The sequence below is a fragment of the Pipistrellus hanaki genome, assembly GCF_964339955.1.
Source record: "Pipistrellus hanaki genome assembly, chromosome: 18".
Lineage (NCBI taxonomy): Eukaryota > Metazoa > Chordata > Mammalia > Chiroptera > Vespertilionidae > Pipistrellus > Pipistrellus hanaki.
This window is the reverse complement of record NC_140520.1, coordinates 38592184-38619458: the sequence shown is the minus strand read 5'-3', so window position 1 is coordinate 38619458 and position 27275 is coordinate 38592184. Positions and strand designations below refer to the sequence as shown.

At 61.3% G+C, this 27275-nt stretch overlaps 1 protein-coding gene and 1 long non-coding RNA gene across 5 annotated transcripts in view; one reads left to right on the top strand and one right to left on the bottom strand.

Moving 5' to 3' along the window:
• PBX1 (PBX homeobox 1) overlaps positions 1–27275 on the top strand; it is a 178205-nt gene that overhangs the window by 12499 nt on the left and 138431 nt on the right. The gene's annotated exons all lie outside the window — the stretch shown is intronic.
• Positions 21518–23401, bottom strand: LOC311613365. Its single transcript, XR_014793442.1, has 3 exons — positions 23262–23401; positions 21741–22106; positions 21518–21601 (listed from the first exon to the last, which is right to left on the bottom strand). It is a non-coding gene; the product is annotated as an uncharacterized lncRNA (long non-coding RNA).

Below are 27275 nucleotides of genomic sequence, written 5' to 3'. Positions count from 1 at the left end.
GGCATTTCACTCTGTTTTCACTGGGGCCTGAGGTCCGTCATGGTTTCGCACTCCCCGCGGCCTCAGCGTGGACGAGCCCCCGTAGCCCGCGCCTGGGCGAGCCGGCTGCGCTGCTGGCTGGCGGGAGCGGCCCTGGCAGGGCGTCTGATTCGTGTTTGGCAGTTCCGCAGCCTGAGGGGGACACGTGCTTGTTCCTACTCAGGCGTGTCTGCTAGGTCTGTGGCGATTGCAATCAGTTCCTGCTGGATAGAATGTTCCAGAAAGCACATCTGAGGCCTCCCTTCGGAGGGGATGCTTTGCTGCTGGCAACTGCTGCCTGGTGCCTCTCTGCCCCTTCTCTTCCCTTCTCCCCCCCTCCGTCCCCCACGCCGTGCTCTGTGCTTCTCCCCTTGTGCTGCAGAAAGTCTGGCATGTTCCCTGAGACAGCACAGTGGGTGGGTGAGCCCTTGTTCCTCCGGCAAACTCTGGGGCCAGCCGGGCCATGGCACGGGGTCCCGGCACGGCAGGAGCGCCAGGCGGATCCGCCGATCAGGCCCACGTGTCATTTTGAGAATGACCGCTCATCACGTGGTCTCAGGTGTCTGCGTCCAGAGGGGTGACTCCAAAGAGCCCCTGCCGTGCCCCTGCCGTGCCCCCGCCGTGCCCCCGCTGTGCCCCCGCCGTGCCCCGCTCCATGGCTCCTGGGCCTGTCGTCCCTGCACGGCTGGCTTCTGTCCGAGAACACGCCCCTTCCTGTGCGGCAGTTCTGATGTGGCCGTGACCCCGTCGTCAGGTCCAGAGAGCCAGGCATGTTGGGGGTGCTGCCATAGCCACTTCCATCAGTCACGTCTCACTGAGAAGATGAACTAGAGGTAAAAAATCAGTGGCCTTTTTTTCAATCCTCACCCAAGGAATGATTTTTTTCCCCATTGATTAAAAAATTGCCGAAACTTGCCGAAACCGGTTTGGCTCAGTGGTAGAGCGATGGTCTGCGGACTGAAAGGTCCGGGTTCGATTCCGGTCAGGGGCATGTATGTTGGCTGCGGGCGCATCCCCGGTGGGGGGTGTGCAAGAGGCAGCTGGTCGATGTTTCTCTCTCATCGACGTTTCTATCTCTCTATCTCTCTTCCTTCCTCTCTGTAAAAAGTCAATAACAATATATTTTAAAAAAAAATTGCCGAAACCGGTTTGGCTCAGTGGATAGAGCGTTGACCTGCGGACTGAAGGGTCCCAGATTCGATTCCCGTCAAGGGCATGTACATTGGTTGCGGGCACATCCCCTGGTGGGGGGTGTGCAGGAGGCAGCTGGTCGATGTTTCTAGCGCTCTATCCCTCTCCCTTCCTCTCTGTAAGAAATCAATAAAATATATTAAAAAAAAAAATATATATATATATACACACACACACACACACACACACACACACTTTTATTGATTTCAGAGAGGAAAGGAAAGAAAGGGAGATAAAAACATCAACGATGAGAGACTCATTGATCGGCTGCCTCCTGCATGTCCCCTACTGGGGATCAAGTCTGCAACCTGGGCATATGCCCTGACCAGGAATCAGACTGTGACCTCTTGGTTCATAGGTCGATGCTCAATCACTGAGCCATGCTGGCCGAGCTCCATTGATTTTTTTAGAGAGACTAGAAGGGAGGGGGAGAGAGAGAGGAACATTGATGTGAGAGAGAGGCATACATTGATTGCCTCCCACATGCACCCCGACTGGGAGTGGGGAATGGACCCAAAACCCAGGCTTGTGCCCTTGACTCGGAATCAGACCCGCGACCCTCTAGTGCACAAGCAGATGCTCTAACCACTGGGCGCGGCCAGTGGGACGTATTTTAATGGAAGCAGTCAGCATTGCCTGGCAAGGCTGGTTGGAGCCGTGATAGACGGGCTGCGCTCACGGGGCCCAGGCCTCCCCAGCCCAGGAGGCCAGGAGCTGGGCTTGGCCTCCACCTCGGAACTGAGTGAACGTGATCACCACTCGCCTCTGATAAAATCCGAAATACCGGCCCCCGCCTGCCCGCCCGCCTGCCAGCGGCTCCTGGAGACTCCGCCCCACAGAGAAGCTGCTGTCCTGAGGAAGCGGCCGGGGCTTGGAGCCCTGGCGGGGCCGCGCCTGGGCCTGGAGGGCGGTCAGTCGTGTCCTGAGGCCGCAGGTGCTGGCAGAGTGGGGGCTCTGCCCTGTGATCACATCATTCCGAATGGGAAGGTTGCCCTAAACGTCTGTCCCCCCAGAGCAAGGCTCTCAGGCCGCTGCGCCTCCTCCGAGGCCGTCTTGGACAGCAGGCGGAGAGGCAGCTGTCCTCCGGGGCCCCTTCCACATGCCTGTCACATGCCCGCTAGGCTGCTGGGTGCTGGAGGGCGTGTGCATGGCACCCAGGGAGCAGGCGGGGCACCTGCGTCATGGGGGTGGGCTTGAAGCAGCTTCGTCTGAGGCCAGGAACGGGAGGCAGGACCACAGACAGGACCGCCTGGCTGAGCCTCGGCCTGGCGGAAGGAGCCCCCGGAGCGGGAGGGCTCTGGGACGCCTGAAGCTGGGGAACAGGAGCCGGTGAGCCGGCTCGGGCTGGCGCTGCCCGCGGGGCCTGGGGCTTGGAGGAGTCCCCTGTAGAGGGCCGGCCGGTGACAGTGGGATCGGGGTGCTTGGAGTGCAGGCACGTGCCCGGTGTCCAGTGTCCTCCACCTTCCCAGTGGCTCCCACCAGCCCCTCTCATCCAGGGTGGCCTGTGGGTGGTGGGAGGGGACCCTGACCCAGGGAGATGCCGCAGGGACTCACCTAAGCTCAGGCCTCAGTCCCACCTCAGCCGCAGTCTGAGCCGCATGTGGTGCAGAGTTTGGGTGGGGGTGGGGCTCGTGGTGCGTCCCTCCCCACCCAAACTGCCGCGCCCGAGGGGGTCCCTCCCCCACAGCTGGCTGGAGGCGGGCAGGAAGCGGCTGCCATCGGCTCGGCCGGCATCGCTTTACTCTCCTCTTGGAGGCTACCCAGGACAGATGTGCTGATGTGAGATGCCGCTCCTCAGGGAGTCTGCTCCCCTCCTGCTGCGCGGTGATCACACCCGACGGCCGGCCCAGGCCGGACCGAGGCCCGTGTGGCCGGAGCGGAGTGGGCTGGCGCCTCCCTCTTTCCCGGGGTGTCCCAGCCGCCCAGCCTCTGCCCAGCCGCACAGGACAGGCCCCCGTGGGGGCGAAGGGCAGGGGCCCGCGAGGGCGAGGACAGGCGCTCTGGCCGTGAGGGTGGCACAGGGACACAGGCGCCGGGCAGCCAGCAGCGGGGATGGGAGGAGGAAGATGGCGCTGGGGGCACCTTCTCTCCTCTAAGCCACCTCCATTCGCCCTTCCTCAGGGCTGCCGGAGGGTGTGGTGGAGCCTCTGACTGTGTGCTGGCCCCCACCTGTCCTGGGGACGCGGTGCAACCTCTCAGGTCCGCAGGCCGAGCACGTGGCGCCGTGAGACCTACACCTGCCTGGAGGCTGCGTTTTCCTCCCTCGCTGACTCCTCTTTTTAGTCCCGGGGGTGTGGGCATCGCCGTGTATTCCGCTGGCCCATTCATCCAGGCGGCTCTGTGGCCGGCTCCCCGGGAGGCACGGTGAGCGAGGGGGCAGGACCCAGTGTGCCAGTCGTGGGCTGATCCATAAGGAGCTGGTGCCCAGGAAGGGACTGTGAAATGTCTGCTGACTCCCCCAACTCCCGGGCCCCGGACAGCACCCCTCAGGGCCAGGAGCGTGAGACTGTGAAGGGCCTGGCTCTGGGCGGCTTGGGCTCTGGGCGGCCACCTCCTTCACGGCCTGGGCAGGGCTGTGTCTGGGTTCTCGCTCAGCTGGGCTCCTTGCCCTTCCCTGAACCTGTGCCCAGGCCCCCCTTGCCGTTCTGCTTTCATCCTCTGCTCCCTTCCTCTCTTCAGGGGGGGGGCGGGGTGGGGGGGTCCCACAACTCAGCGGTTTGCTATTTGCCCAACTTGCGGTCCAAGAGCGCTTGGCATTTCCCGGCGGCTGGCATTTACCCCCGGCCGAGCAGGTGCGTGGTGACATTTGCTCACCTGGCAGCTTGCGCTCGGTGCCCTGGCCGGGGGCGGCTGGGAGGAAGCGTGACCTTTGCCTCTGCGCGGTGCTTCCTGGGAGCAGGGCCTGCTGTGGCAGGTGCCGAGCTGGTGTCCACGCACTCGTGTGCGGCCAGCCTGGCGTGTGGCCAGAGCGCGGGCGCATCCCAGCGTTACTTTACCAAGTGCCGTTTCACACTCAGCCCAGCAGTCACCGTGCGCCTCCTGTTTACCTCTCCCGCTCCCTCCCGCGGCCAGGGGGTGCTGGGCTGACCTAATGCCTCGAGCTGTGGGATCTCCTGTCCCTTCTGTTTCCGAGACCTGCGATGGCGTCCGTGGAGCCAGCCGGGCCTGGCCGGGTGCTGGTAGGGAGTAGCTGCTTGTCTCCTCGGACCGAACTGGCCAAGGGGCTGGTTCGGCCCAGTTTCCAGGTCAGGTCAAGCCGGCCTGGGACGTCCCAGCTCCTGGACCCACAGACGCACAGACCATGTGCCCGGGCGGTCAGCCGAGGAGGGGGCCGCTGCGGGCCGAGCTGTCACCTTATCCTCCTGTTTACCGAGCCCAGGCGCGGAGGGCGAGGGCCCCGGGCCAGGGTGGCGCTCACCGCGGCGGGGCTGGGACCGTGTCAGCGCGACGCTGCCCTCCCGCTGGGTCCTGGGCGCAGGCCACACGCTGCGGCACGGAGCCTGACCACGCACGGTTTCAGACAAGGACCCAGAGAAGCAGGGAGGGTAACGATCGTCCCCGAAGCCCCACCGCTCATGAGAGGCGGAGCTAGGACGGATTTTACTCGGGAAGTTTCCATGTAGGTTTTCCACGAAAATGCTCCTTCCCACGGGGTGACGGCCCTCACATTGTGATTCTTCCAAGAAAATCCTGTGGAATGTACTCAGCTGTGCTAGAATGAGTACATTCTGTACATACGTGTGTTTACATGTGTATTCGTGTGTTACCTTTTGCAATCTCTCTGGGAAGCCTGGGCCTTGCAGGAACGGAGAGCAGGGTGTGGTGTCGGCCTCGACGCCCACCCTGGCCTGCAGTGTTTCTGTCGGCTCCGTGTGCGGCCACCCGTCTCCGTTACAGGCCGCTCTGGAGAACGGCCGGCCGAGCAGCTCCTTTCTGATGGGGAGGATCCGTTTGAGGAGGGACACCTGCTCCCAGGGGCGCTGGCCCGGGTGGAGATGACACCAGGTGAGGGCACGCTGCGGGCCTGTTCCCAGTCCCCCAGGTGCTGGGAAGGAAGCGGTCTCCTGTGTTTGGATTCCTGGTTCAGACACGGTGTCACCAGGAAGCCTTAGTGAAGACAGTGTTACCGCGGGAACAGAACCGTGGAACCGCACTGCCGGCTCAGGACCGTCCCCGCCGCCTGTGCTCCTTTCCCTGCTGCCCTCTGCCAGGATGACTCCCGCTCTGGGGGCAGGATGACATCAGCGGTAACATTCTCTGCCATCAGCAGTCCCTGTGACCTGTCTGATTCATTTATTTACCGCTCACTCATTCCGAAGTGGAATTCAAGCAGCTTACCAGGAGATAGGCGTGATACAGAGATGACTAAAAGCTGGTGCTCAGGGGAGATGCTCAGGTGGGAAGCAAAGGCAGGGGACGCGAGTGGGGCCGGGGATGCGGATGCCCTTTCTGCTAATGGGAGGAAGGAGCTGCCTGGAGGCGCAAGGAAACGGGCACTGAGAACTGGAAGCAAACCGGGTGCTCGGAGAGGAAGATGTGTTCTGTCGGCTCTGCCGATGCCGCCGTCGGTCATTCTGAACGAGGGGATGCTACAGGGACCACCCACGTCGTCTACTTCATATTTCCTAGTGCCCTTCCCCTCTCCCACTGTGCTCACCAGGCTTCAATGCCACGTGGACCGATGACCTCTGGACTGAGCAGTCTCTGGAAAACAAAATGCCCAGAGCACAGTAGATGCTCAGTTAATACTTTACAAATGGAAACACTGTTTTACCTTTTATCCAAGGAGAAAACTCCATCCATTAACCTTTACTGAGCACCTCCTACTGAAATGCAAAAGGATCATAAATGTCCCCCCATGCGGAACGGGCGGCTCCTGGGAACAGTGCATCTCAGCAGAGACGCTGGGCTCGAACGTGGGTGCTGTCTGCGGGAGGCGGGCACGGCATCTTTGGTGACACGAGGTCTCTGAGTGCTGGCGGCGCTCGCACTGTGGCCGCTCCTCCGGGGGCTCGGGATTGGATGCTGGAGCCGGCAGGAAGCGGTGACAGGCATGCGGGGCACCTGGAGGGGTGGCTTTTTGGGGCCATTTCTCATCGGAATCCCAGTCCCTGGGATCGGGGTGGGGCCTCTCTTGGTGTTTCCCGACTCTGGCAGCTCCGGGAGCTGGCTCCCCCATGTCCGTTGTCTGGAGTGTGGCCACCATGAGCTCCTGTGATGTCACAGAGCAAACCCGGTCCCAAGGCCAGAAGACTGCCCGTCCCTGGGATAGTCCAGTGACATAGGAGAAGAGCCAGTGGCTGCCACACTGGCTGATACCCATCTAGTTCACTTGGAGGGGGTCCTCTGATCTACAGAGAAGGTGTGCCTTCTTTCCTTTTCTCTCTCTTTTCTTCCTTCCTTCCATTAACGTGCATTCACCAGGCGCTTGCTTCTAAGCGAGGCATGATGAGAAATGCAAGGTAGGCCCTGAAACTTCTGAGACTGCAAGAAACAAGAGAGGCTTCAGGGCAGTGGACCTAAGTGTGGCACAGCATGAACCCACAGCTCGCAATCAGCAGAAGATTCCAGAAAGACGGCTCCATTTCCTGCAGGACCCTCAGCTTCCCCTCCGGGTGTGGACTCCCCTCCGGGTGTGGACTCCGGAGGGCCTGGCCTCGCCCATCTTTGTGTACCTGGCTTAGTGCTGGGTATCTGATGACACTCAATAAGTGTGAGTTAGAGGCCAGAGGGAGTCTCAGGTGACTCATCCCAATCTAATCAGACTTGTTTATCTTTTCAGACAGAACGTCCTAAGGAATTCTACAGTTTCTACCCTCTGCCAGAGGACATGAGGGTGGGCACCTTGGGGTGTGCTTCCGTGATGAGTTGGAGACGGGAGGGCAGGGCAGAATCATTCTTAGGTCTGTACCACGCCAGCCACATGCTACGGCCGGTGCTCAGAGACAGGTTTCTGGTGGGAATGAGCCTGTTGGGGGTGGGGAGAGCCTTTGGGTGGCTGCTCTGAGTCTGAATCTCCTAGTGACGATGCCGGACTGGGGTATGAAGGGTGAGTAGGGTGTGAGCCCCCATGTAAACCCCCAGTGTGAACCCCCAGTGTGAACTTCGCAGCACGAACTCAGCGTGAGCCTCCAATGTGAACCCCCAGTGTGAACCCCAAGTGTGAGCCCCTCGGTGTGAACTCCCCAGTATGAACCCCCAGTGTGAGCCCCCCAGTGTGAGTCCCCCAGTGTGAGCCCCCAGTGAGCCCCCAGTGAGCCTCCAGTGTGAGTCCCCCAGTGTGAGGCCCCCAGTGAGCCTCCAGTGTGAACCCCCAGTGTGAACCCCCAGTGTGAGCCCCCCAGTGTGTCCCCCAGTGTGAGCCCCCAGTGAGCCTCCAGTGTGAACCCCCAGTGTGAGCTCTGTTGCAGCCCTCTGCCTTGGAGGAGGAGAAAGAACGCCTAACCGTCTCCCCAGCAGGCCCCTCCCTCAGGGAAGACTCGGTGGAGGCTGGGAGTGCCCCCGGTTTCAGCCCTCCTGTGTCCTTCCCCAGCCCAGCGCCCTCCGGGAGGAGGCCCAGCCCTGCTTGCTCTGTGCTTTGTGGTGGAGCCTCCTCGGGCGGAGCCGGAGGCTCTCAGATGGGAGCCCTGGGCTCTGAGGGAGGGGCCTGAGGGCCAGCAATGTACATGGACGTCCCGAGGCTCCTGGGCTGAGTAGAGGCGCAGGAGCGCCCCTTTGTGTGATGCTTCTTCGTGCCGCTGGCCAAGCGGGCGGAGGAGATGCAGAGCCCACAGACGTGCAGGGCGCTGCAGCAGGCTTGTGGCCCTGAGACACTGGTGTTCCCAGTGGCTCCTGTGGAGGTGAATGGTGGGCACTAAACACTGCACCAGGGCAGGCAGGTCACACCACAGAGCTACCAACAGGGTGACACACACACACACCACACAATACCATGCACATGTGTGCGCGCACACACACACACACACCATACACATGCACTACACATATACCACATACACACCACCACTACCATCATGCACATGCACACATACACACACACCACTACCACCATGCACCTGCGTGTGCACACACCATACACATGCACCATACACACACCACACACACACACGCCACCACCACCACCATGCACATGCACACACACACACCACTATCACCACCCACCACCACCATGTACATGCACACACACACATACCACCACCACCACGCACACACACACCATACACATGCAGTACACATACACCACACACACACACACACACACCACCACCACCACCACCACCATGCATATGCACACACCATGCACACCATACACATGCACCATACACACATACTCACACATGCACCATGTATGCATACACACAGGCACTACACATGCATACTCACACACCCCATGCATACCCATGCACACACACCAATCATATACACCATACATATACCCAGCCACATGCACTACACACATAACTCACATAATACACACACCACCACCCACACCCCACAAATATGCACACACACAGCACAGCACATGCACACGCAACACACATCACACACCATGCGCACACACCACACACAGCACACACACAATGCACACCACACATGCATACATACACACCACATGCACCACATATACATACATGTACGCACCACACAGACACACACACACACCACATGCACCACACATGGCACTTGTACCACACACACACCAGATGCATCACAAAGGTACCACACACACCACACACCACACACACATGTACACCCCACAGACACACACAAACACACACACACACACACACACACACACACACGAGAGGAGGCTCCTGGGCATTGTGGTGGTGTGTGGTATGTGCAGGGTGTGGGGTGTGTGTGGTATGTGTGGTATGTGCGGTGTGTGTGTGTATTATGTGCGGTGTGTGCAATGTGTGTGGTGTGTGTGGTATGCATGGTGTGTGTGTTGTGTGTGTGATGTGTGTGTTGTGTGCGGTGTGTGTGGTGTGCGTGGTGTGTGTGTTGTGTGTGCAATGTGTGTGGTGTGTGTGGTATGCATGGTGTGTGTGTTGTGTGTGTGATGTGTGTGTGTACGTGGTGTGTGTGTTGTGTGCGATGTGCGTGGTGTGTGCTGTGTGTGTGGTGTGCGTGGTGTGAGTGGTGTGCGTGGTGTGCGTGGTGTTTCGATGTGTGTAGTTGTGTTGTGTGCGATGTGCGTGGTGTTTGTGGTGTGTGCGATGTGTGTGGTGTGCGTGGTGTGTGGTGTGTGCGGTGTGCGTGATGTGTGTGTGTGCAGTGTGTGTGTTGTGTGTGTTGTGTGCGATGTGCGTGTTGTGTGCTGTGTGTGTGGTGTGTGTGGTGTGTGTGTTGTGTGCAATGTGTGTGTTGTGTGCGATGTGCGTGGTGTGTGCTGTGTGTGTGGTGTGTGTGCTATGCTTGTTATGTGCGATGTGTGTGGTGTGTGCTATGTGCATGGTGTGCGTGGTGTTTGTGGTGTTTCGATGTGTGTGGTTGTGTTGTGTGCGATGTGCGTGATGTGTGTGGTGTGCGTGCTGTGTGCGATGTGCGTGGTGTGTGCTGTGTGTGTGATGTGCGTGGTGTGCGTGGTGTGTGTGGTGTGTGCGGTGTGTACGGTGTGCGTGGTGTGTGTGGTGTGCGTGGTGTGTGTGGTGTGCGTGGTGTGTACAGTGTGTTTGGTGTGCGTGGTGTGCGTGGTGTGTGTGTTGTGTGTGCGGTGTGTGCTGTGTGTGTGGTGTGCGTGGTGTGTGCGGTGTGTGCGGTGGGGTGTGAGCACACACCTGCGCTTTCTGTGGACTCACAGAACGCCGCCGCCGTGTGCGCTGTCTGTGCGGCCCTGCCCGGCGCCGCCCCCCCCCCCTTCCCTTGAGCCCTCGGTGGCTTTATTAGGAATTCCCTCTGCTTTAGGGAAAAGGAGAGAGGCCAGCTGGAGGGACAAAACGGGATCCTGGCGGGCGGCCCGCAGCCTGGGCCCAGGGCCCCTGGGAGCGGCTTGTTTTCTTAAGACGCCCTGCCCCCACCCGGCCCTCCCTTTCTGAGGGGCCGTTCTAAACCCCCCTTTCCTTCTCTTGTTTAAAGAGAACCCCCCCCCCCCCCCCCGAGGCCTGAGTGGAGAGCAGTGATTTCTCCGCTGGCCGCTCCTCTCTGCCCAGCCCCCTCCCTGGCGAAGAGTTCATCCAAAGTTCGCATCCAGACTCCGAACAAAGTGGTGCAGACCTTTTCCTGACTCCTCACCCTTTGTCCCCATCACTCAGTGACAGACAGGGATCAAATGCTGAGGACCAGCCAGGAGGCTGTGGGGGAGGGAGGATGCAGGGGAGCTCCATTAGCTGGCTGGCCTGGGAGCCCAGGGAGGGGAGGGGGGGGAGGGGAGGCTGGGAGGAGGGGGAGAGGAGAGGGGGGAGGAGGAGGGGGAGGAGGACCGGAGGGTGCTGGCCCAGAAAGGAGGCTAAGCTGCCCAGTTGCAGACTCAGCCTCCCCAGTTCTGCGGAGGCTCCGTGGTTTCTGTGGGCTCAGACAGGGCCCGCTGATCCGAAGGGGGCGGGGTGGGGGCGGGCTTGGGCTCTGGCTGGCTGCGGGCTGGTGGGCAGAGAGGCCGGGAGGTGCTGAAGCGGGAATCGAGAGGCATCCTGTCCTACTGTGGAGTGAGCACACGTTCTCCGGACTGAGGGCTCACCTTCGGAGGAGGATCGGCCTTCCCGGGCACCGAGGCGCGCGGAGCCGATTGCTTCCTGCCGGTGCTAAGTGATCCCTGGCGCCCGGGAAGAGCCATTCACCTCCGGAAGGTGAGTTGTTTATTGCCGGCCAGTGGCACGTGGCCGTAATGCGGCTCATCCATCCTGCCACGTCCCCGCCAGCCTCCGGTGGAGGTGGTGGTGTCCGCCGGCCACCGCGGGAGGGCGGCTGGGGGTGCTGGGCCCCGGCCGGGCCTGCGTGCTGGGGCGGGAGAGGGACTCTTCCAGGGTCTGTGGGCAGAGCCGCAGCCAGGCCACCAGGCCGCCAGGTCAGGAGGTTCCCAGGCCACGTGCCTCAGAGCACAGCCCGAAGCGCTGCAGCCTCCCTCCGCTGCCGTCTGAGCTCTCACTGGCTCTCAGCTGCTCTCACCGGCTCTCACCACAGGCAGAGGCCGGGGGGACACCCAGGACCGTCCGCCTCCCTGGGCTGCCCATCGAGGAGTCCCCTGCCCCTAGCGCCCTAGCGCCACCAGCCCCTGCATCGAGGGGTTCAGGCAGCTGCTGGGGAGACTGGGGCCGCAGGGCGGAGGAGGAGGTTAAAGGGCCAGGCGCCGCTGTTTGGTGGGAGTGGGAGGTCCCTGGGAAATCTTGGTGTGGTCGTGGCCAGAGGACCTACCTTCTCCTCCCTCCCTCAGCACGGCCCTGGGGGGCTGGCTCCGGAGCAGGCCTCCGCCCAGCCCCCCGGCGCGCGGGGAGCCCCATGTGTCTGCTGCTGGGGGAGCTGGGTGTGGTCTGAGGAGTCAGGGCTCCTTTTCTCCTTCCTGGCATGTCTTACGGGCCCTGTAAACGGAGTGGAGAACACAGTGCGCTCTTTGCTGGGAAGCTGAGGTGGTGACACAGAGCGGACACACGGTGTGTCCTGTCGTTCATGCAGGTCTGTCCCCTCTCCGGGCAGCGCACGCATGTGCACTGGTGCCACCTCGTCCTCTCACAGCATGCCATGCGGGGGCACGGTGCCAGGCCCAGGTGAGGAGGTGGAAGCTCAGGAAGCAGCGACTCGGATTTGGGGGGATTTGGGGAATTTGGGGGAACTTGGGGGGATTCGGTGCACGCCCAGTGACTGCCCAGCGGCTCTGCAGGAGGAGCCCTGGGACCACAGGACCAGGCTGTGCTCCTCAGGGTCTGGTAACGTGGGTCCTGCGTCACTGCAGGTGCCTTCAGGGCCTGGGCATCTGTGCCCGGTCACAGGGCTTTCTGCGGACTCCAGAGCACACTTAGGGTTCCTGGAGCATATATTCTGCTCCGGAGAGCAAACTGCCCCGGACTGAGCAGCTTTGTTTGCATACAATAAATGTTTGAATTATGAGTGATTCTCACCAATTAATTAAAAAGTCTGTCACCACGCTGCTTTCCTGACACCATGTTTATTGACGATGAGTCTGAGTGAGCCTTTGAGTAGCGATGCCGTTTCGTTTCAGCGTTCCCTAGCCCAGGCGAGGTGGGCGCCTGTCACAGACACGGGCGGGGTTTGCTTGTCCATAGGTAGAGACGGGCAGACCTGTGCCTTCGGGCCTGGGAGGAGCAGGCCCCGTGTCCGTCCCTCAGGCCCCGTGTCCGTCCCGCGGGCCCCGTGTCCGTCCCGCGGGCCCCGTGTCCGTCCCTCAGGCCCCGTGTCCGTCCCGCGGGCCCCGTGTCCATCCCGCAGGCCCCTGGTCCGTCCCGCAGGCCCAGTGTCCGTCCCGCAGGCCCCGTGTCCGCCCGCAGGCCCTCCTGCCGCCCTCCAGGCTGTGTCTGGGAGCTCCTCGCGGCGTCTGCGGCGTCAGGGCCTCTGCGAGCGAGTGGGGTGCGTTCCGTTGGAGGCCGTCTAGACTCTCCACTCCCCCGTGGCACTGGGGCAAGTTGACGGGTGTAATTGATGAGTTATTCTGAGAATGTGGCTCCTGAGTAACAGGGTGGGGTGACGGGGTTTCTGGTGGCTGCGAGGCGGGGGAAGGGCAGGAGGGCCGGGCTGGGAGCCAGCGGGAAGGGGCCGCGAGGCTCTTTGTTCCAGCCTCGTGCTCTGGGTCTGGTTCTGGTAGGGCCGCAGTGGGAGCGTCCGGGGCCTCCGCAGTTCCGAGCATGCCCTGGGAAGGGACAGACACACTCACCTCGATGTGAACATCCGTGGCTCCCTCCTCAGTTGAGGTCAGAGCCATCCACCCAGCAGCTTCACTGCGTCCAGCCAGCCTCGCTGCCAACTGTCCAAGGTCATGGCCATCTAGGATGGCTGTGGGAGTCTCACGGGCCAGCCAGTTGAAGGTCTGCTGAGCCAGGCAGGCGGCGTGGAGGCCGAGGTTGGGACTGCCTTTCCCGTGGTCACTGGAGATGAGCAGGGCCTGGTGGGGGGAGCAGGCAGGGGCCTGAGGCGGTGACCTGACACCCCCACCGGGTAAGCGCAGGATCTGCGGTCGGGGCCAGCTTGTGTTGGTGCTTCTTCCTCTAGGGCTTTGAATTCTGCCCCTCAGGCTACAGCCCTCTCCCCTTGCCTCGCTGACGGGAAGCAGTTCCCGGGTTTTCTTGGGGCCACTCAGTTATGACGGCCCCCCTCGCCCTGGGAACCAGGGCTCCCGCACTGCCCCATGCACAGACCCTTCCTGGATCCTCACGGAGCGGGGCTGGGAGCACTTCTGTTTCCAAGAGTTAGGTGGGCCCCACACCTGGGGCTGCTTCTGAAGAAGTGAGCCATGCCCGGAAGGTGGGGAAACTAGGTTTGCTCACATTCTCTCCCCTTTTCCCTGACAGAAAGGGAGCCTGGGGGGGCTCTGGCTTCAGAGGTTACCAGCAGATTGCCAGCCATGCCCGGGACAGGCCTCCACTTCTCTGTTTTCGTCTGTAAAAGTCCAGGTGTTTGGGCTACATCTAAAGCTCTTTGGGAGAGCTAAAACATAGGAATACTAGCTGTCCCTTCATAGCCATGGTGCCAACTCTCCTCTTTCCCGGTAGCTTGACCAGGCCAGGCCCCGCTGTGTCCCGTGGTGGGGAGCGGGCCTGCGCTTTGCTTTCCACGCCCGGAGCAGGGTCGCCGCGCCCACCGTGCTTCTCCCGCTGCCTGGCTGGGCTGGACCGGCTCCCGCAGGGTCAGCCCGACCCGGTCCTTCCTGCCGGGCACTCGGTGACTTCCAGGTTTTCTTCCTTTGGGAGGAGCCCCTGCTCCCAGGCCCCCTCCCTCCCTCCACACCGGTCAGCAGGTGGCTACATGGGGAGGCCCTCCTTCCAGGGAGTGGCCTCCTTGGTTCTTAGAGTGACTTAATTTGCATAACATTGTATTAACTTCAGATCACTTGCCCATTTCACTTCACATCAGGGGTGGATTATCCCCCTTTCCCAGATAAGGACAGTGCGTCTCTCAGAAGCAGTTTAGACCCTGCTCTGCTGCGGTCCAGCGGGGAAGGGCCAGAAGCCCGGCAGGAGGCTGTGCCTGAGGCGTGGAGACCCTCTGTCTAGCCGGGCACCAAATAAAAGGAGCCCTTCAAAGAGCAGCCGAAAAATTTAAATTTGCAATGAGAACATTAAAAAAAGTGAAGAGTGTAGGTGAACTTAATTTAACAAATATTCCCATCTACCTAAAACTCTGTTTCCACATGTAATCCACCATAGCTTGTGACGGAGATGCTTGGCTTTCTTTTTGGTGCCAAGTCTCGGAACTCGGAGTGCCTCTCACTCTCACATCGGCAGAGTGCAGGAGAGCCATGTGGCAGCAGCCGTGTGGCAGAGCGGTCTGCCCCTCACCTGGGCAGAGCAGGACGCCCTGGCCAGGACCCTGGTTTATAAGAAGAGGCGTCAACGAAGCAAGCCCCCTTCAGACTTTTTTCTGCGGCACCTGGCTCACTGGCCTTGCGTGTGAGGTGAGGGCCCTTCCCTCTTGGGCTCCAGGGATTGGGCTCGGCGGGCCTCCACTGGTCCCCAGATTCTTCAGCAGTAGCCCCAGCTGTGCCTTCCCCACGGCAGAGGGCTTTCTGGTTGCTCCGCAGTCTGCCCTGGGGGAATGCATGAGTCCCCGCTGGGCGGGGTGCAGTCCCCACAGAGGGAGGGCTCATGGCTGCTCAGAATCTCCCTCGCACAGCCTTGGACTTGGGCATGACTCTCCCTAAACATTCTGGGGACCCTGAGCATCACCCACGTGGGGGGTGAGCCAAGTGGGCAGTGTGGTCGAGGGTGGCACGAGGGATGCCCCCGGAAGCGGAGGCTGGGCAGTCTCGATGGGAAAGAAGGTCAGCTACCTGCTGGGTGGCTCTGGCGGCTTCTCCGAGAGGGAGGGGAGGCACCTCTTCTCAGTCCCTGCTGTGGCGCTGCCTGCTCATTGCTCATCGTCACCCCAGCTCGGCTTCCTTGCAGCAGGTGGTCTCCAAACCCACGTGATCACCGCCGGCGGGAGTTCTTATTTATGGTGGGGACGGATGGTGATGGGGATGGTTATGGTTATGATTATTGACAGCCGTTATTATCAGCATTGTTGCTATTGAGTGAGTCAGCAACCGTGCGGAAGGGGCTCTGAACCCAGGCCTGGACGCGGCCCTGGCAATGGGCTCGCAGGGGGATGACAGGCGGAGGCCGGCCTGGGCTGAGCTAGGGAAGTCCGTCCTGCAGACACACTGCCACCAGAGAGCCCCATGGCTCTGATTCAGGGCTTTGGTGGCGCCCACAATGGGGCCGGGTTGCTGACTAGATAAAGAGGAGAATTTCCCAGTGAAAGGCAGCCGGCTGCTTACGCCCAGTTTTCCCATTAGGCTGAGTTATGAACGGCAAACCTGGGGGAAGGCGGATGTCTGTGGCCTCACTGGTGAGCAGGCTGGCGGTGGCGGTCTGTTGTCACTGTTACAACGGCTTTGATTTCAGTGTTTAGCTTTCCGTGCTTAGCGTCCTTCTGTGTGAAGCCGGGATAACTGCAGGGTAGACTGTGACTTGAGAAGTAAGATATTACTATTTCCATGACAATTGTTCCACCCTCATTTTGTTTCCGCATTAACCTCCGAGCTCTTTCTCTCATCGTGTGTGTGTATCCCCACTTCTCTAACATCCACTTACCCAGGAGGAACCGGGCCCAGAGAAGCTGAGGTCTTGGCCGAGGCCACACAGCGGAGGGACAGGGATGAAGACGGTCTGTGGGGCTCTGGGGTCCCAGGAGGCTGGCCCCGGACCTGCTTTGAGACAGGAGTTCTCGTGGGTCTCTGTTTGCTTTGGTTTATAATTTGCTCGGCGGTGTGAGTGTTCTTTTGGGAAACGGTTATTGCAGTTAAAACTCTGCCTTAAACCACGTTCTCTCCTGGGATGGTCCGTGGCCCGGAAGCCGGCAGGAGCCCCCCTCCCTGTCTGCCGTGGAGTGGAGGAGCAGGCTGTTGGCGGGGTGCCGCCCCCTTAGAGGGCAGATGCTGACCTCGGTTCTCCGAAGAGGTGGGCCAGCCCGCCCTGTTGGAATGATGGGGACACACGGTTGCTTGTCGGCCACACTTCCCACTTCCTTCTGTGGCCGGAAGAGGACGCCACAGCCATGTGGACTCCCAACTGAGATTGGGGGTCCCGGCCTTGGAGCCAGGAGCTGGTGCCCGGGCTGTGTCGGCCTGATGTGAGCATCATTATGGGGAATTTGGTAGAACATTGAGTCAGACTGTCCTCGAAAACCCGAGGCTCATTGTCACTGTGGGGTTAGACTGAAGGAGGAGCCCGTGAAGGACCGAAGTCTCCACTGCCTTTCGGCCTCCTCACGGTTCCCGCTGATCGACCGGGACACGCCGGGCTGTGGCGAAGCTGCCGGCTCCTGCCACCGCGAGGGCCTTCCCTGCTGTCCCTGGCCACAGCCTCCGGGCCCTGCGCCCATCCGGTGCTGACCCGTGTAGTTAAGCTGTTAGTAAGCGGAACCTGGTCAGCCGCCAGTCCCCCTTCGCCCCTCAGCGGGAGCCAGGCCCTGCTGTGGCTGGTGGACAGGCTGCTTGTCCAGGCCTGAGGGGGGCGGCCTAGCCAGCTCCAGGCCCTGTTAGTGAACTGCCCCTCACACGCAGGTGCAAAGCCCAGGAATGTCCAGAAGGGCTTGCGAGGAGGTGCTAGGCCTCTCCCTCTGCTGTGGCCCTTCTCTTAATCCTTAAAAACCCGGGTGGCCAGGGGATTGTCCCTGTTTGTGCCTGGGTAAGGGGCATCTCCCTGAGTGAGAATAAGGATCGTGGGAAAGACCTACGCAAACACGCCTGCATTCCTGACCTCTGGTTTGACGCGATCCGTGTGTGCGCGCTGCAGCCTGTGAGCTGGGCAAGGCAGCGGGCTCTTTGGTTAACAACCTCTGAGCTTGTCTAAGCGGTGATTGACTTGACCCCAAATCCACCTCTTCTCAGCTGGCACTTAGGACACTGGCTGTGGGGCGAGGGGGCCCTCCATCGCCCTGTCCTCGGTCTGAGCACAGCCCGGGGCAGCTCCTCCACCGCAGTCTCCACCGGAGCCTGGTGTGCTTGGCTGAGGAACTGGGACTGTGCCTGGCAAACCGCAGCGTCTGGGACACACACACTTTCCCGCGGACGTGTGCACAGCGCTGTGTACGCCATGTCACTTAGTATCACTACCCTCAATGTGCGGGCGAGGAGGAAGCTGAGGGCCACGGCGCGTATGTAGCCTCCGGGGCCCACGCGTGCTGCCTGCTCCCAGGGTCCTCCCTCCTCGTCCCGCCATTCCACTGCTCTGGGGATTGCAGTTTAACCCTGGTATTCCTTCCTCCATTTCTTCCCTCCATCCCTCTCATTCTTCCCGCCCTCCCTCTCTCCCACCCCCTCTGTACTGTGTCCTGAGAACCCCCTGTACCAGGATGCCCGGGCGCTCAGCCCCGCCCGTGGAGATAACTGCTTGGTGATAACAGGACCCAGTGATGCCGCCCTAACACCCAGAGCGGACATGGCTTCTCGGCCCTGTGCCTGGCCTCTGCGTCTGCTTCACGGCGGCACCAGAGGCCACACATGACCTATCACAGCAGCCGTGAAGGGCGGGCAGGCACGACGAGCTGCTGGAGGGGCGTGGCATCGTGACCGCGGGAATTCTCCTAATAAGCTGAGCTTGCCTCTTGGTGTAGTGCTGGGCCACTCTTTTGAGGCTTTCCCTAAGACCCCTCATGTCGAGGAAATATTTTCTTCACGATGAATTGCATTTGAAAAGTCTTCCTGTTTCCAAAACACATGAATTAACCAAAGTAAAGACAGGAGAGGACAGGACCAGCATCTTCCCTTCTTCCACTGAGGCCAGTGTATCTGCTCATTGCTGGGGAGTCCTCAATCCACCCCAGACCCTGGTCTCCCAGGGACGAGGCCCCGCCCTCCGGGAGGGACAAGAAGGACGAGACCCCCCCCTCCTGGAGGGAGGAGTCCCACCCTTCTTGAGGGTGTGGTACTGGGATGGGGCTGGGGAGGGCGATGGGAGCTGAGGCTTAGGAGGCCACCTCACCGTGGGGTGGTGAGGCCCACAGAAGTCTCCCTGAGAGCTGACAGGTGAACAGGGATCTGAGACGAAGGGGAATTGCTGGGTGGTGTATGTAGGGTGCAGAGGAGCAGAAGAACAGTTTGTTAAAATGTGTTCATTTTGGAGGAAGATCCTGTTGTCCAATGAAATTCTGCAGCAGAGCTGGCCAGGTGCGTGGCCCTGAGGCAGGTGGACGGACGCCGGGCAGGGCTCCTGCCTGTGGGTGAGGACAGGCCCTCACAGCCAGCAGCCGCTCATGGCTTCTCTTCCTGCGATGACGCACAGTCAGACCCCGTGCTGGAAGGCATGGGGACTCGGGAAGGCTTCTCCATCAGAGGCAGTTGGCCAAGCATGTAAGTGATGTAACTTATAAATACATACTGAGCTTTGAAATGTGCAGGGAGCTGGGATTATGGACTCCAGCTTGCTCAGGGCCAGGATAGCCAGTTCAGAGAAGCCAGCTGTTGGGAGACGTTATAACTGGATGGAAGCCGCCGGTGCCCAGCTCACCTCGGCTGCTCCCAGGAGTGGGTCTGATGGGGCCTCTGTGGAAACGCCTAGAAGCGGGGGCCTCTGTGGAAACAGCACACAGACCTGAGAAGGGCTGAGCCCCTTAATGATTCCGATGTGGGTTCAGGAGGGCCTGGTGGCCGCTCACCCTGGCGTTTTCATCTCTGCTCTGGGGCCTTCTTCGATCATCATCCACCACATTCACTGAGCACCAGTGTCCTGCCACGCTCTGTGCCACAGGTGCCAGCAGGTGCCTTCTGCGCCGAGTGGGTGATGGTGACAGCCGGCGGCAGCTTCCCTGCAGCCGGAAGGGGACCGACGGGCTGGAGGTGCGAGGAGCCCAGCAGCTGCCTCTGCCCCGCCACCGGCCAGGAGCGGCTCCTCCGCCCAGGTCCTGTGGACCGGACGCCGCTGCCCGTGACCTGAGCAAACCCCCGTCACCGCCATCAGTGCCAATGCCGAACCCGGTCTTTGTGTGACTCAGTGTGGGTTGCGAGCTGCCGTCTCTCCTGGGCAGACGAGGAGAGCCCCAGGTGCACCTCCGGGTGGTGAGCAGAGCCAGCTGAGCGGCCAGACTTCCCGGGACCACTGAAGGCTCTGCCCGGCCCCCCGCTCTGCCCCGGGCCCCGCTCTGCCCCGGGCCCCCATTCTGCCCCGGGCTCCCATTCTGCCCCGGGCTCCCATTCTGCCCCGGGCCCCGCTCTGCCCCGGGCCCCGCTCTGCCCCGGGCTCCCATTCTGCCCCGGGCTCCCATTCTGCCCCGGGCTCCCATTCTGCCCCGGCCCCCGCTCTGCCCCGGCCCCCGCTCTGCCCCGGGCCCCGCTCTGCCCCGGGCCCCGCTCTGCCCCGGGCCCCGCTCTGCCCCGGCCCCCGCTCTGCCCCGGGCCCCGCTCTGCCCTGGGCCCCCGTTCTGCCCCGGGCTCCCATTCTGCCCCGGGCCCCGCTCTGCCCCGGGCCCCGCTCTGCCCCGGGCTCCCATTCTGCCCCGGGCTCCCATTCTGCCCCGGGCTCCCATTCTGCCCCGGGCCCCGCTCTGCCCCGGGCCCCCGCTCTGCCCCGGGCCCCCGCTCTGCCCCGGGCCCCCGCTCTGCCCCGGGCCCCGCTCTGCCCCGGGCCCCGCTCTGCCCCGGGCCCTCATTCTGCCCTGGACCCCCGCTCTGCCCCGGGCCCGGGCCTCATTTCTCAGGGTTCTGTGAGGCCACGGGGACAGGCAGACTCGGGCGGCGGGAGGTGGGCAGGAGGAGGGACAGGCCTGGCTCCCGGAGGCTTCGGCAGGCTCCGCTCTCGTGATTCATGGCTCTCTCTCTGGAGCTAATTTCTGCTAATGCAGGAATTCCAGGCATCTTTCGGGAATTGGGGGAGACTGCCTCTCCTGAAATATGAACCATCTGCACTCGGTCTCCGCGGAGCTCCAGTGTCTGGGGGGAAACGGGAAAGAGTTGATATGAAACAGACATTGTTCCAAACAATAAATTCCCCTTTTTTCATTAATGAGAAAATAAATTTAGGGGCAGAGGTGTCAGACGTTTCAGAGGTGTCCCCGCCCCCTCCCCCCCATGCCCCCCTTCCCCAAAAGTGAGGAGGTCGGAGCAGGGAGCAGGAAGCGGGTCTGAGCACCCACGGCCTCCCCGGGCTCCCCTGCCGCCTGCAGTCCCTCTGGGATCTCTCCTTCCCGAGGCGAGACCTGAGCGCCCGTGGGCACAGCAGGACGGACCTTGGAGCCCTCTCAGCAGTGCAGGGGGGTTCTTCACCTCAGAGCACCAGGTCCTGCTCCCAGCCCGCCCCATTCCCTGCCCCGGGCCCTCTTTCTCCTGGGCTCCTGGAGGCCTCCTGGGCGCTGAGCTTCTGGCCTCACCCGGAGCCAGCATAGCGCCTGTGCACATCGCTGAACCCCTGGGTGCAGGGAAGAGCCGTGCATTGGGGGGGGGGGGGGGGGAAGGAAAGCCGGCCACTGGCAGGGTGGGGACCACTCCTCTTTCACCTCTGCACCCCCAGCTCCTGAGGCAGCCCCTCTCACTGAGGGTGCAGAGTCCGCCCAGTGAAAGGTGATGATGACTTAAGTGGGGGCCGTGGTTAAAAGAGGGGAGCTGCATGGCCGCCTCCCACAGAGAAGGGAACCCGGGCAGGGGGCCGGAGAGGGGGTCCCAAGTGCTTCCTGGCTGAGGGACACAGCGACCCCAGGACCCAAACCCGTCCCGCCCAGGCCTTGTGCGATCCCAGATGCGCCTGCTGTCACAGTGGGTACTGAGGCCAGCGCGGCTCCCGCGTCTCTGCCTGCCATCCGCACGCAGGCCTGCAACCCTCTCTGGCGCCAGTAACAGTCCCCCGCGGACAGAGGGATGGGGGCAGGACGGGAAGTCAGCTCTGAGCTTGGAGGGTGGTCCAGGCCCCTCCTGTCTCCTCTTTGAACCGGCCGGCGCTGGCTCCGGCTGGAGGAGCCCTGGGCCCGTTCCCTGTGGTCGGGGCCTGTGGTTTCCAAAGACAATGAGTGGGTCCACATGAAAGAGGGGGAGCAGCCAGAAGCCAGCGTCCGGGGGCTGGGAGGGGCCGCTTCCTAGAGGTGACGCTCCCTGTAGGAACCGGCGGGAACCGGTGGGAACAAGGGGAATGCGTGATCACTCCCCCTGCCTGTGATCAGCCTCACGGTGGCCGGCGGCCGGCGGCCGGACTCAGGCCGCTGTCCTGGGGCCGCAGGGCTGGCACCACGCTGGCTGGGGCGGCCGGGCCCTCCTTAGAGTCTGGGCCGGGAGATGGGGAGAAAGAAAGAAAGAAAGAAAGGCGAAAATTGAATTAAATGTCTACCCAGCAGAATGAATTCTGTCTCCAGCCAGGCTGGCTCACATCTGTCCGCCTTTTAGTTTCTGAACTTTCCCTCACCATAAATCCTGTTTCTTCTCCTTTTATCCTGGGATGCTTTCCGTCTCTGCCAGCCCTCAGCTGGCCCACGCCTGCCCAGCCCGGCCCTCGGCCTTCCTGTCCCCGCTCCCACCCCGGGCCCAGCCTTCTCCCGTCTCAGGGTCTCAGACTTTATGGCTGCTGTTCCCCTGACCCTTCCGGGTCGTTTACTTCTCTGGTTCGGGCCGCATTCCAATTCCTGTCTTTCCAGTGACATTGTTCCTCCCGCAGCTGCCCTGGGGCTCCTGCTCGGTGTCTGCTTGTGAGTCCGCAGAACAAAATAGCATGGGCCCAGGCTTGGCCACGCTCCGCCCACTGCTGCTCGCTCTGAGGCGCGGCTCACGCACCCTGCCAAGCACAGGAAGGAGAGGGACCTCAGGAGTTGGGGACACTGTCGTGGAGGGCAGCTGCCTGGTTCTGGGGTGTCATAGCTGGGCCTGCAGAGCCGGCCCCCCAGCCCTCCTCCCATCGCCCTTCACCTCCAGCCCAGGAGAGGGCCAGCCCCCAACAAAGGCCCCTTTCTCCCAGCCTGTGTTTTGATAGTCTCCGGTTACCCCGGCCTCGGCCTTGCTGCCATTTATAACCCTGCCAAGGCAGCATGATGTCATGTTGTTTTTCAGGATCGCCAGGAGGGTTTTTTTTGCCCCGGGTCAGAAGAATGCCCCTCGGGGACGGGTTTTTGCCCCAGGTCAGAAGAATGCCCGTTGATTTTTGCTGAAATGAGCCATGGCAGCCACCATGTGGGCGGAGGCGAGGACGCGGGCACCCGGTGCTGCCCGGTGGACCTCCCGCTCCGCACCCAGGCCGGCCCTCCACAGCTGAGCCACCCTTGGCACGGGCCAGGCCCCTGCCCTGCATTGTCCTGCCGGAATCTCATCCTGGTCTTGGTTTCCAGGGCCTGGTCATTGAGCTGAGACTGAGCTAGGAGTGACAGGATGGAGCAGGGGACGTGGGGCTCCCCTCTCCTCCTGGAGCCTGGGGGTGACCCCCGGGGCGCTCACAGCCTGGCAGTAACTGCTGACTCCCAGAGATCACCGTGTGGGATAGTCCTGTGGGGAAACTTAGGACAAAGCCGCTCAGAGCAGAACCAGCCCCCCTGCAGAGTCACTCTCAGGGCAGGTGGAATTGTTCAGGCCTCCGGCGCTGGGGCCTGAGGGGGAGCACAGGGCCCAGCGGGAGGCACACTCAGAGGGAGTTGCTTGCACATGTCTGGCCGACCCTCCCTTACGAGGGTCAGAGACGGGCCGGGGAGGAGACCTGTGCTGTGACAAAGGCTGTGAGTGGGGACAGTGGTTCTGTCCCAGCGGCCGGGCTGCCTGCTGGTCCCAGTGTGGCACATCAGGCGCCCAGCAGCCACTGGCACCTCCTCTCTTTTTGGCAGGCCTGCTCCCTGGCTCCGCCCCCCTGTTCTCTCTCTGAGGACATGTGACTCTGGCACCCATGGCACTACCTGGTCACTGACCTTTGCCAAGGGGCTGGCGAAGCATCGGCCTCCATGCTCACCTCTGAGATGCAGAAGTGGCTCGTCACCCTGCAGGTTAAGGCCAGGCTTTGGGCAGTGCTTAGGGCAGTGCCCGGGCCGTGCCAAGCTGGGAGCACGCCATGGAGGCCTGGCCGGCCTGGCCACGCCCCTGAACTCCAAGCACGGCAGCTCTTTCCTGCAGTTTCTCTTTAAATCTGCATTTCTCAGGCCAGAGGCCGCTGCCGACAGATTCTGCAGGGTCCCCGGCGCGTGGCCGGCAGAGCTGAGTGGGATCTCATTTGTTTTCTCTCATTAACGATCCGGTCTCCTGACCACTGTCCCCACTGCTCCCGTGGCTGCGTGAGCCTTCAGAGAGCCACGGGGAATCTGTGAGAAGCCGATTCACTATTTCTCCCCGTATTTCCTTTCCTCTGCTCTGAGGGATACAGAAATAACACCAGGACCGCACTGCTTTTCTGAGGTGGTCTCTCCTCTCAGGCGAGCCGCTCTATAAAGGTGAGATGTTCCTGACGGCGTCGGGCGGTTCCCCCCGCAGGACAAGCTGCAGACGCTCGCCTTCTAAATGTTAGGCGCCAAAGTGACCTTTTTGCGATCAATTTGTTTTAATCCAGCGCCATTACCAGCAACTGCGTCCCGTTGTGGGGGCGAAGTGGTGATGTGCAGCAGTTAGTCCTGCCCACGTCGCCCAGAGGGCTGCTGGGTGGCTTTGTTTCCTGCACACGCACTCGGAACAGTGCCCACCCAGGTCAATACACCAGGAGACGGCTCCAGAGACCGGGGAGGGGAGAGGAGGCGCCTGGCAGCCCGCAGCCCGGTTAGGACCAGGGCACCCATGGGCTTGGGGCTTGGGGGTGGCTCCCCTGGTTAAGTAAGAGCCAGGAGCCCCGGGAGGTGAAGGGTTATTGGATTTGGTGATGAGGTGCTGTCCAGGTGGTCACCATGGAAACCCTTTGCACGGGGGTCTCCTGAGATGACGAACCAGCCGTGTCCGTGTGGAATACAGTCACGTGTATGTGGGACAGATCGATGGCTTGGTCCATTCTTTGTCTATAATTGGCCTCTGGAGCCTCGGCTCTGTGACTCCAGGCAAACTTCCCCGTGGCCGTTCTCCAGACCTGGGCTGACTCGACGGGGGACGGGTCGGGGCCAGCCCTGACGCAGCCTCCAGTGCTGCTCCCAGAGTTTGGCACTGCTGCTGCCCTGGGCCCTGGGGTCCCGTGTGCACCGGCTGGCCCTGCACACTCTGTCCCTAGGCCTCCGGCGCCTTCTCATGCTGCTGGGCGGTGCAGCAGGGAGTGCTGGTCTGGTCCACCTTCCAGTGATGGTGGGACCCAGCAGGCCAGGCCCAATGGTAACTCAGTGTCTGTTGGGTAGGTCCCCTTGAGAAGTACCTCCCAGGAAGTGCACAGTGAGGTGAGTCTCAGGCAGCCGAATCGCATTCTATGGCTCCTGCGTGATTCATCTAGAAATCTGTTCTCAAGGACAAAACCCTGGCCAAGGTCATCGCAAGCACACTGAAATCTCTAGTGCAGGCTTAAGAGGCACAGTTAGGATAAATTACAAGGTAAAAGCACTTTGTGTAACGGGGTGGGGGACATCTGAGGTGGCGTTCTCTTGGTGCTAAGTGGAGAGGGAGCTGCATTTCCTGAGCTTACGGTCCTTTGATATGTGCTAATAATGGCTCGTATTTACGACCTTTATCGTGTGCGAGGCATCGTGCGAGATCCATGGATGTAGATCATTTCCCATAATCCTCATGGTCATCCTTTGAAGAAGGGGTATATTTATCCCAATTTACAGATTTTGAGCCTGAGGTCCAACTAAGTTAAGTAATTTGCCCGAGGTCACCAGCTGTCAGATGCAGGCCTGGGATCTGAACCCACCTGGGGTCCTTTCCGGAGGCCGCGTCAGATTTCCTCCGGGCGGCTTCTTTCCTGTTGGGGCCAAACAGCACACTCTCCCCTCAGATATTATTCTGGAAGATCCTTAAGTTCATGCGCCCAGACCATGGCCCTGTGCCCATGCCTTTACGTTCTATCTCCCACGGAGGCTGTAACTCCGGCCAAGGTCTGGGGCTCGTCGGCTCAGCTGGCGGGAGCTAATGGGGCTGAGGTGACGAGGTTCAGCCTCCAGATGAGTCTGTCGCTGGGCTCAGTTTCACGGCCACAGAATTAACCTCTCACCCGGGCAGCTGCCTCGCAGTGCAGGAGCTGATCTGAGCGGTGCAAAGGGGATTGTGGAGAAAACTGCTCGACTGGCCGCCCAGGACTGGATGGGCCTCGGTCACATTCTCTCTGGAGTCGAGGTAGACGGCCGTTTGGAGGGCTGAGCACACACCGAGCCCTAGCTCTCTGGCTCAGTGGTGGTGGGAAGGCTGCTTCGTGCCGGGTTGGGGCGGTGGCTTAGCGGGGATCTGGCTCCCGGCCTTCCTGTGCTGACCTTCCAGTGGTGAATCCAGAGGGCCTGGTGCGCCTGTGGCATCGGCAGAGGCTTCTCCCTGGACGAGCATCCTTTGAGCCCCACAGAAAATGTGGTTCTATTGATGGCCACAGCGGAGTCCTCCCTCCGCAGGGGCAGTCCACCCAGCATGTGTGGTTCTTTGCTCAGCACACGGTACCTTTACCTCTGAAGTCCTCCCCATTGAGGTCTACTTTCTCTCTTTTTGGCCTTCATTGTGGACGTGGGATTCTGTGGCTGCCCACAGCACATATCCACGGCTGGGCCACGGCAGAGACTAGAACCCAGACCTCTGGGCTCTGGCCCTCCATCTCCTGTAAGGCCTGTGCTGCCTCCTGGTGGACAGAGCACTGCAGGGAGCAGAGGAGGCGTGGCTGGTGACTGTCAGCATTCCTTCCTGTTTCCCACCTCCGGGCCAGCCCGAGCAACCCCTCAGCACCCCACATTAGCCGCACTATTCATAACACGCAGAAGCATCACTTAAAGCAGGGGTCCTCAAACTTTTTAAAGTGGGGGCCAGATCACGGTCCCTCAGAGAGCTGGAGGGCCGGACTATATGAACTACTAATTCCTACTGTAACACCTCGGCTGCGCTCACTGCCCAAAAAACCTGGCGGGCCGGATCAGACTCCTCTGCGGGCCGCATGTGGCCCGCGGGCCGTAGTTTGAAGACCCCTGACTTAAAGGGTCTAAGGAGATTCCAAGTCAACTTCCTACTGAGAAAATAATCACACGGGAGGGACGGGGACGATCACACTGAGTCTGGGGGACCCTCTCCTCGGTTGCTCTGTTCCCCTCGCACAGCCCCACTGGCAGCCCGGCGCTCTGGTCATTTGGAAAATGCTGAAAGGGGGAAAGTAGGTTTATTTCTTTAAAATGTCAAACTTGAGCAAACCATCTCCACTATTCCCCAGCGCTGGAATGGGGAACACACTCAAAAGGCACAGCAGAGCCTCAGGCTCCCCATGAGCTGCCCTCAGGATCCGGCCCCCACACACTCGGGCCGCAGCAGACACGTTAGGGAGCCTTTTCTCCATGTCTTGGATGTTTATGAAGAACGGGGTTCCCAGCCAGCCGCGCAGGTGAAGTCCCCAGCAGTCAGCCTAATGGCCATTGGTGGAATGGACGGCAAAATGCAGGTGCCCTGACCGACCCCTATTTGGCCCTGCGTGGTTTTCCCTCCATCACTCCCCCTGAGTGTGACCATAGAGGTGGCCTTTAACATCATCACTCACCTCTCCCTGACCTTGGTGCTAACTCTGCTGTCTCTCCCCTGGGACTCGGTGCACAGGGTGACCAGGCAGTGAGCAGGGGAAAGCCGGACTGTGTCCAGGCACTGACTGACCCCGTGGGCGAGGCCGGGAGGTGACCTGGCGGGCGAGGCCGTGAGGTGACCCGCAGGCACTGACTGACCCCGCGGGCGAGGCCCAGGCACCGACTCTGACCCCGCGGGCGAGGCAGACCGGGAAGTCAGCGCCGCACAGTCTCAGGTTTTACAGAGAAGCAGGTGTGCTCGGGCTCTTCACAAACACCGTTTGTCTCTAAAGCCCAAGGAGCAGCCCGGTCTGTGCTACCCC